This window comes from Atractosteus spatula (genome assembly GCF_055471065.1).
Source record: "Atractosteus spatula isolate fAtrSpa1 chromosome 16 unlocalized genomic scaffold, fAtrSpa1.hap1 SUPER_16_unloc_2, whole genome shotgun sequence".
Classification (NCBI taxonomy): Eukaryota; Metazoa; Chordata; class Actinopteri; order Semionotiformes; family Lepisosteidae; genus Atractosteus; species Atractosteus spatula.
The window spans coordinates 715,475-725,000 of record NW_028296632.1 but is presented as its reverse complement, the minus strand read 5'-3'; the positions used below and the strand labels follow the sequence as shown (position 1 = coordinate 725,000).

The 9,526-nt window shown below is 38.2% G+C and overlaps 1 non-coding gene across 1 annotated transcript; it reads left to right on the top strand.

Moving 5' to 3' along the window:
* Nucleotides 1-9,129: 9,129 nt before the first annotated feature.
* On the top strand, nt 9,130-9,211 carry trnas-aga (transfer RNA serine (anticodon AGA)). The gene has a single exon. It is a non-coding gene; the product is annotated as a tRNA-Ser (tRNA).
* The last annotated feature ends 315 nt before the right edge of the window (nt 9,212-9,526 follow it).

Here is a 9,526-nt window from a genome sequence, read left to right as displayed (position 1 = left end):
TTTCTGAACCAGGGAAAATCTGATCATGTTTCTCTATAACAATAATAAAAAACTTTATTTTACATATCGCCTTTAAAAGTGGCATCTCAAAGCAATACAGTAGATCGAAAAACAGTTAAAAGGGACCAAATTAAATACCAGACAATCGCAAACGCGTTTTCAATAAAATTATTTTATTCATTCAGCAGTTTGTGAGAGGGACATCCAGCAGGGAGAGACACACACACCAGTTTTCATTGACAAAATTGTTTTTTTTCAATTCCTCTTGTCTAACAGGAATGTTTTGTTTGTGGACAGACTGTTAGACAAGAGGAAAAGACCGCCTCCTCCTACGAAGCATTAATCGCGTATCTAAGGAAAATTGCAGTATACCTTTGTTCATGCACATCATTATACAGTACAGTATCTCAATTTGTATTTCGATTAAAAAAAATCATTTGCCCAGCCACTACTGTTGTTATTGTTTTTATCCTGTAAAGCGTTTCCTTTTTCTGCGTTTTCCATTTCCTTTTTCTGATCACTCGCTTTCTGGATACACATCTCACCTGTCCTGTTCTTTGTTTTCCTGGTTTGCTGATTATGCCTGCTGCGGTCCACTCCTACCCTCACACCTAAAGAATACTATTTTAAATTTCTTGGCGCAGTTCATTAACCCTTGTATGTGCTGTCCGCGCCGAAAATGCAATTAAAAAAAAGTCAAAAAACGCGCTCAAAATACAATTTATAGCTTAATAAGATACACTCCACAGGCAAAATTAAAGACAAAATTAAAGACGATTAAAATCTGTAATCTTTCCACTTGTACTGTGAGTCATCGGACAGTTTCTGCTTTGTGTAAGGATGGTGAGAAAGCTGTGCTCAATGTATTTAAGGGACTTAAAAGTTAAAGGAGATGCTTCATATTGCTTGACTAATTTTAAAAACCAAGTTATAAATGCAGACGCTCCCTCGGTGCCGCGCCGGGTGTAAATATCAAAGTATACATTCCCAACAAGAATTGTACCCATCTGTCATGCAAATAAAACACCTTGAATTGAATTGAATTGAGGGAGAGAGGGGGGTAGTGGGACAGAGATACTGTAGACAGACTCAAGGCAAATAAAATACTTATGGGTACGCAGGCATTCACGACAGCAACATACGAAACGTTTGCATGTACTGTATAGTTAAGTTATTACTTGGTTTTCAAAATGCAACGACATACAATATTGTTGTTGCTGCTGTTCTGGTTGTTTTTATCCCGTAAAGCGTTTTGAGAAGCCACCTTTAAAGGCGATATATACTGTAAAACCGCTGATTCTTATGGAATGTGTTCCGCAGGAGATTCAAATTTTTATTTATTTATTTTTTAATCACGTATCTTAGGAAATCTCAGTATAACTTTGTTCATGAACAGTGGCATGTTACATTATCATTCGTTTTTTAACAAGGCTCGCCAGCTAATGTGAATCGAAACCTGTCTTGCTAGCTTTTAAAGTCGTGCATGTGTAAACTGTACTAGAGGGCATGCAAGTTACTCTGCCCCTTTCAGCTGCAGGGAGTCCCTCTGCTGCAACACACAGCAGACAGAACGGGAGACTATTGCCTTTCATATCTGACTCCAGTGAAGTAAAAGGGGTGTCTAAAGGGGTGATTTCAGACCACATTCTAGTTACTTTATTTTGTTTACTTTTAACATTTTTGTAATTTACAGTAGATGTCACAATAGAAGCCCGAAGCCTATTATACTCAGTCTAGCCTTGGATCCTCTGAGTCCCATGACTCAGTCTTGTCTGCTTTCCTAGAATAAAACCAGTTAAGTCTTGTGTACTATGCAATTTATATTTTCCGATTCCATGCATTCCCTTAATGTTTAGAGTTTACTATATTCTCCAGACTCAAACACATAAGTACTAATAGCTCTGTCCCTTTAGGAGACTCTTTGCAGTACTGTGTCCCACTACCCCCATGAATTCTTTAGGTTGGGTCTAATATTTTCCAGTAATATACTGAATGGGATACAAAATGCTGTCAGGCAGGTAACAGAAAAGAGAAAAATATAAATATTTCCATTTTACAGACGTTCACACATTTATAACATTTTGGCTCAATAAAAAGCTAACCCAATAATTAAATGTGATAAAGTATAGTTTGGATGTTTATACATTCATGTTAATCGTATTCTTGATTTATTTCATGTTTCATTTGCTAACTTAGAGCATATTGTGCAATGAAGAATAAAATAGCTGCATGACAAGTGACTTCCTTCTCTCAGTGGAAATTAAAAGATAGCCTGATAAATTATAATAAGACAGTAAGAAAGGTTCCAATCAGGAGGAGACAATTCTTTCCATTTTTTTGTTTGATTGCTGGTAGCAAACTGATCTGAGGATCTACTCCAGCTCTTTCTCTTTTTATCATACAGTAAATCTTATTTTCTTGCTTTCTGAAACACAATATAACAAAAAATAACCTCACAAAATCAAAGAAAAAATCCTTGCTCCCCCCCCTTCCCTTGGCAGTACTTCCTCCCATGCTTTTAACTAAGGGCATCTAAAATACTGTCAAACAGCTACAATGGTATCTCTGTACAAGGCTTTGACTGTGTCAATCACAGCACCTACCATTCCCTTACCAGCAACAACATGGATTCTAACACTCAGACATTAAAAAAAGTCAGGCCAAGAGAGAAAATACCGAGCTTTACAACATGCGGTACCAGTAACATTTTACCCACAGTAGACTCACCAACCAGATGTGTTTCAGTTTCTGTGATAAGCCTAGATTAATCATATCCTCTCCTCTAGTAGGAGCACCAAGTGTAAACATGTAACGCCCCTATTAAAAATAATGGCAAAACAGAAGTTCACTCTTTCTAGAACATACCTTCCTATGGACACTCCTAAAATGTATAAAATAGTGTCCACAGCATCTCATAATAGAGGCAAATGGGGAACTTCAAACTCATTTCATACAATGCCATCCATGAGGGGTTAAATACACCCTGAGAGAAATTAATTTCTGGATAATTCAACGGCTGTGATTTCTGGAATATGTATTATCCCAAATATTTTCAAAAGAAATTGAATCATTTAAGGGTTTATATGAAGCTTGCATTAAAAGACTTTAAAAAAATGTCATGTTCCCATAAAAAAGTCATGCCTTGGAGTATAGACCCCCAAAGGAATGCCATAGACTCAAACTGCAAAATAAACACATACAGAAAGAAAGTATTTGTATTGTGATTGCAAATCCTGGTATGAGTGATTGGTATGACTTTCCTCATTACAAATCTCTTATTAGAATTTAAATTTCTCTGTAACTCCAGGTCAGAACAGAGAAAATGTAACTGCCTTAAGGAGTTTACAATTATGAAAAATAGAAGGATAAGCATGATACGTATGTCTTCTGTCAGTTTCTAAGTCATGTTACTGAGCACCAAATCTTATTGAGAATATGAATCCATTTAAGGTTTATACCATTAAAGTAAAGGTTTATTCCATGCTGAAAATGTTTGTACCAGACTTTTTTGAGCCCTGTTTAATTGTGTCTGAAGTCTGATGTTGTAAATTTTATTGTTAAAAAGATCCATGAAAATGTCACTACTAAAGTTAGCTGGTACTGTTGGTATTGTAAGTGGCAAGTAGAGCTCATATTTTAGATTTTGTGTAGTTGCTAGCTTTGAACTGTGTGTTGGATGCACATGAATTGAAGGAATGGGCAAACATAGCTGATGCGGATCCACAGAGCCAGCATATTAAGATGTTTATAATTAGAGGCAATTTGTTTAAATAACTAGGTATGGATACTGATGTGCAAGAGAGGTGGAAAGGCTGTTTCCTTAAGCCCGCCCTATAAAATGTTTTATTCTCAGTGAGATGCTGCCATTTCATAGTGGGTTTCTAACACTGTGTATAGTTCCATCCACACAGTGCCTTTACTTCCATCCATTTCTAATCTCTTTATCCAGTACAGAGGATTTGGAGCCTATCCCAGTAAGCGACGGACACAAGGCAGAATACACCCTGGACATAGCGCCAGTCCATCACAGGACAGACAGACACAAACACACACACACCAGGGCCAGTTTAAATCTAACCTCAGAACCTTTCTTTTCAGAAGACTTAGTGTCTGTATCTGCTTCATTTTCGAATTTTGGTAGCACCTCTAACTGCTTGTCTTTCTTATATGCATTTACTTTGTAATCTGTGGTCCTTTTATCTGTTTTTACATCTACTGTATTGCTTTGAGATGCCACCTTTAATGGTGATATATCAAATAAAGTTTTTTATTATTGTTATAGGGAAACATGATCAGATTTAAAAAGATCTAAAGTATACTAGTTTGTCACTCTTCTCATTCCCTTTGCTAAATGACTTTTCATACTAGTCTGATCAATCTAACTGCCAGTTTTCTGTGCTTTCTCTATCCTGCTAGATTTGCAATTATTCTGAAAATTTTCATCTTGAAATAACTCATTTCTAAATACCTTTTTCACTGTTAACATCTTGCAGCAACTCTGCGACAAAATATACACTCTGACAGTTCATCCTGCTACCAACATTAAATAAAACAAATCTTAAGATTTCTAGATTTATGTCTTTATTTAGTGGTTTCATTAGTGACAAAGGCTAAACTTTCTTGGAAAAATGTCTTTTATGTGTTGCGGAAAAAACTGACTCGCTTTAACAAAATATGTTTACAAATCCTTTCACCTGGCATTTTCGTAGTTAGAAATTATGGAACGCTCTGTTAAAGGCAAGGGAGTTTTTATGTCCGTTGCAGTTCTTTTGCAACATGAACATAATTATATCGTTATTAATTTCTTGAGATATGCGATTCCATATTATATTCCCTTTTAATCAAATTCTAAAAGTATGCTTGTTGACTCCGGTATCGCGTTAGTTAAAGACTTCGATGCTTAAAATGTTTAGGGAGAAATGGAATACTGGTGTGTATGTTTTCTTTAAAGTACCGAGACCAGCCATATACTGTATGTTTAAGTTCCAAAATTAATATCGTTTATGGACTTCACACGCGTTGCAGTATGCTCCTATTCTTTTTATGCTTAGGCACTAAGATCTCCCTTCTGCTTTGTGTAAGGATGGTATCAAAAGGTACTGTGTATAGTTCCATCCACACAGTGCCTTTACTTCCATCCATTTCTAATCTCTTTATCCAGTACAGAGGATTTGGAGCCTATCCCAGTAAGCAACGGACACAAGGCAGAATACACCCTGGACATAGCGCCAGTCCATCACAGGACAGACAGACACAAACACACACACACCAGGGCCAGTTTTCCCATAAACCAATTAACTTACCAGTATGTTTTGGAGTGCGAGAGGGAGTCATATCACACATATGGAGAAAAACCATGTAACCCAGAGAGAACATGTAAAAACCCCACACACACAGGATGGCAGGAATTGAACCTAGGACCCCAGTGCTGCAAGATAGCAATGCTAACCACTTCGCCACCATTATAAAGGAATGGATATCTTAGTTATCTTTCTAGTTCACAGGTTTGCATGCATGATTTAATTTTGAAAGCCACTGAGACATCAGGTACTACTGTTGTATTTATGAAAAAGAAACAAAACAAAAAACATACTAACAACTGTGCCATCCTACTCCTTAGTTAATACATTTTATTATTCATAAACAGTTAACATTGTTAGCAAAATATTTTGAATTATATTTAACCCTATTTTTTCTTTAGTTTTGTATTTAACTTATTATATGATAGTCAGACTTAATGTATATTTGAACAATGAAATTATATTTTTACAAGATGCGGGGGAAAGTGCAACAGCTTATTACAGTGCTAAATTTAATATTATTGATTGCTAATAGTTTATGCTAACACCTAACTTTCTTAATTAGATGTATTTAAAACAGTGAACTAAGTGTAACATACTATTCAGAAATACAATCGAAAATAGTTTTGTGGTCTTTGTATGGATGAAACGTTTCTAAAATGTATAACGTAACAAAATTAAAGACGATTAAAATCTGCAATCTTTCCACTTGTAATGTCATTACACAGAACAACACGTTTCTGGTTTGTTTTAATTAGTATTAGTTAGTAGTTAGTAGTTTTAATTTAATTAGTATTGCAATTCGCACTGATTCCCTTGCGAAGATATGGACTTAAGAATATTCGTGCCTGGTCAAAAAATGGCATTAAGCACTTAAAATTAATATGGTTAATAATAGTAAACTGTAACATGCTGTAACAAGATCGGTTAAACTGCGAAGAAAATGCTTTCAGAGAAAATGTTTCAGGTGTGAAGAACATAGATCTCCAATGCAATTTCAACCAAACCTGTTCCCACACACCCTGCCCCCACTACCATTAGAATATACACAAAGCACTGAAATCTTTCGAGCTAATGATCAGGTGACCCGAGAGAGAGCGAGAGAAACACCAAGGGGTGCGGAACCAGGGAACTATTTACATGGAAAACGGGCGATCTCCCCAGACTGTCCGCCCATTTCACTGTTACCTGGATACCTCTTTATTTAGAACTCACTAACACTAATTTTTAGTTTAGAAGGATTCAAGTAGGGTTTTAGATGAAAGGCAGCGACCTTAATCAAGCCCAAATCATAATTGAACCCATTCAGAGCCTACATTACATTTTAGCGTTTCATTCTGAGCAGAAGACCCTCACACCTGAAGAAGGCTTGCGTTTTCTCTCTTCTCTTTTAAGCATGTGTACAATGTGTAATACAATTACAATGTGTAATTACAATGCGAATCGTATGAGGGTGGGGGGGAGGTGTCTTTCGCTGGAAATCTCGCCTGCTTCTACTTTACGAGCACAACCCCCTCTCTGCCGGAGTGCTGGCTGTGACGAATTAAACCGGTTTCACAGGTTTCAATCACAGACCATGTGACATGGGAGTCAGGAAACTAACACACAGCGCCACCGGATTTGATAACACTATAAAAACGCTATAAAATAATGTGACTAGGCACAGAACAAGTTTACAGCACAGTACAATAATAAATGCTGACCATGACTTTAGAAGCATAAATTGCCTTACACTCAATTTAAACACAAGCTGTCTTTAGCCCTCTAAGCTGGTTCATACAGAAATGTAGAGATCCAGGCTCAGAACACACAGCTTCATTAGCGAATACATATGCAGGACAACTAGAGAAGACGTTTTGCAGAGGATGGATTTTTAGAAACATCCCATCAGTGACATCACTGAAGTCAACTCCTAGGTACTGTAACTGTCGTGTGGATAGTTTCACAAGAATCAGACAAAGGTTTAAGCATCGCTTGTTCTAGATAAAACTGCAAAAAAAACAACAACAACCCATAATGTACTTCTTTGCGGCTCTGTTTGCCCAAATCATATATTCACAACGTGAAATCTAGAAAATAATATTACGTAACCAAAATCCGCAATATGGAAACAGAACCTGTGTAATTGTTGATAGATGATGTACTCGTAACATTTTTTCAAGACGAACTACAACATTTAAAAAATGACTTGTATGTACTTGATATCTCTAATCAATCTACGGGTCATAGCACAAAACGAAACTAAAACGCATACCGTTTCGCGCTTCTTATTAGTTGCTCAAAAGTAATTTGACCGTATGAAATGCATAATATGAACCAAGAAACATGTACGTGAGCAGTACTTAAGCACTGTAGTATCGGTGTTAAGACATACCTCTCAGTCTCCTCCTCTCTTGCCAAAACACGTTGCTTTCTTGCTGTGGTGAGATTGGTGGTAATGCAAAGACGCCACATACTGCCGACAGACGAGAGTGTTGCGGGAGAAGAGAGAAGTGATGGAAGATTGAAGAGTGTCCTAGGTGGAGCCAAGATGAAGTGTCACAATTGCATAGGGGAGGATTTCAAATATTTAAGATGGTAAAAATAACCGGAAGTGATCCCCCAGTCCGGCGCAGTCTGACGTACTTCTGTCATATAAAGTGAAACTAGATGTCGAACTGGAGCCTCACCATTTGCATAAGTGAGGCTCCAGTTATACATCTAGTTTCACTTTAAATGACAAAACTGAAGAGACTTAAAAGAGCTGGAGAGGATTTCTTACAACTTTTGAGCCGGCACAGTTTTCGAAAACGTTTTCTTCACGCTGCACTATACAACACTGACAGCCAAGAGTCTCCAAAACAAAACGAATTGACAGATAGGAGAAAAGTCCCACTCGTCCTAAAGTTCCCAAAATCCAGCACTGAGCGTAAACAAAGTGTTCAAGTAGCGTGGGAATGCTACCCCTAATCCTAGCTGGAGTTTGAGCGTCTGGTTCAGAGTTTGCTCAAGAGTTTACCTTTCACAGATGCGCAAAGATGAATGTTGAGGGTGCACGCTTCAAGGCGCCTTACAGTGCAGGGAGTGATTAGAGACGATTCGTGACGTGTGCTCGTTCCCATATACCGTACGCCCCGGGTTGCAGTGCTAGGATGACGTCCAATACCGCTTCGGCACGTAACGGCATTATATTCAAGTGCAGGACGTGAGGGTTTTATTTTGTTCGTTTTGTTCTGCTCTGCTTTGCTTTATTTTGCTTTCCATGGTGTTCGTAAGAACGTCAATAAAAAGGCGATTCCTGCGTCTAACACGAATATAAGAGCTATTTCAAGTGCGGCTTCTAAAATGCTTGTAGACATTTGTCTGTTGTTGATTGTTTTTTTGTGTCTAACAAAGTGCCATTTTCCTGTCCGGACGGGGAGACTTTATCATTCCCACATGAAGCAACCCTTAAGTCCTCTGAGGCGTGTCTGTCTGCAAGGTTTGTATTTTGGAAAGGTTTTTTTTTTTTTAACAGAGAACGACTTTGAAAAAGATTTCCGCCGGCGTCTCGCGATCCGTGTGTGATTGTAGCAAGAACATGGTGCGGCTTCTTAAATGCTTGTGGACATTTGTCTGTTGTTGATTGTTTCTTTGTGTCTAACAAAGTGCCATTTTCCTGTCCGGACGGGGAGGCTTTATCATTCCCACATGAAGCCACCCTTAAGTCCTCTGAGGCGTGTCTGTCTGCATGGCTTGTATTTTGGAAAGGTTTTTTTTTTAATGGAGACTGACTTTGAAAAATGTTTCCGCCGGCGCCTCGCGATCCATGTGAGATTGTAGCAAGAACGCAGCAACGGTGGTGCTCGCTGTAGTTGTGGCCGAGTGGTTAAGGCGATGGACTAGAAATCCATTGGGGTTTCCCCGCGCAGGTTCGAATCCTGCCGACTACGGTGTCCTCCTCACATCGTTGTGTGCTGGCGCAAGCAAGGAAAAGTGCCTTTCTGCTTTTCCTGGTGGTTTTAAAACGCGAGATCGCTTGTACCCGCTGCCTTGGAAAGAAATGTCTACATGTTTACTTGCACATTGTCTATTGTTTGTTTGTACATTGTCTTGATGCACTGTTTGCACTTTGTCTTGTTTTTTACACTTGTTTTACAATCGAGAGACCTTCTGTAAGTAAGAATTCCATTGTACCAGTACCGGTTACATATGGCAATAAAGTTCAAGTTCAAATGCTTCAGCGTCCGCAAACGGCATTTTGCAGC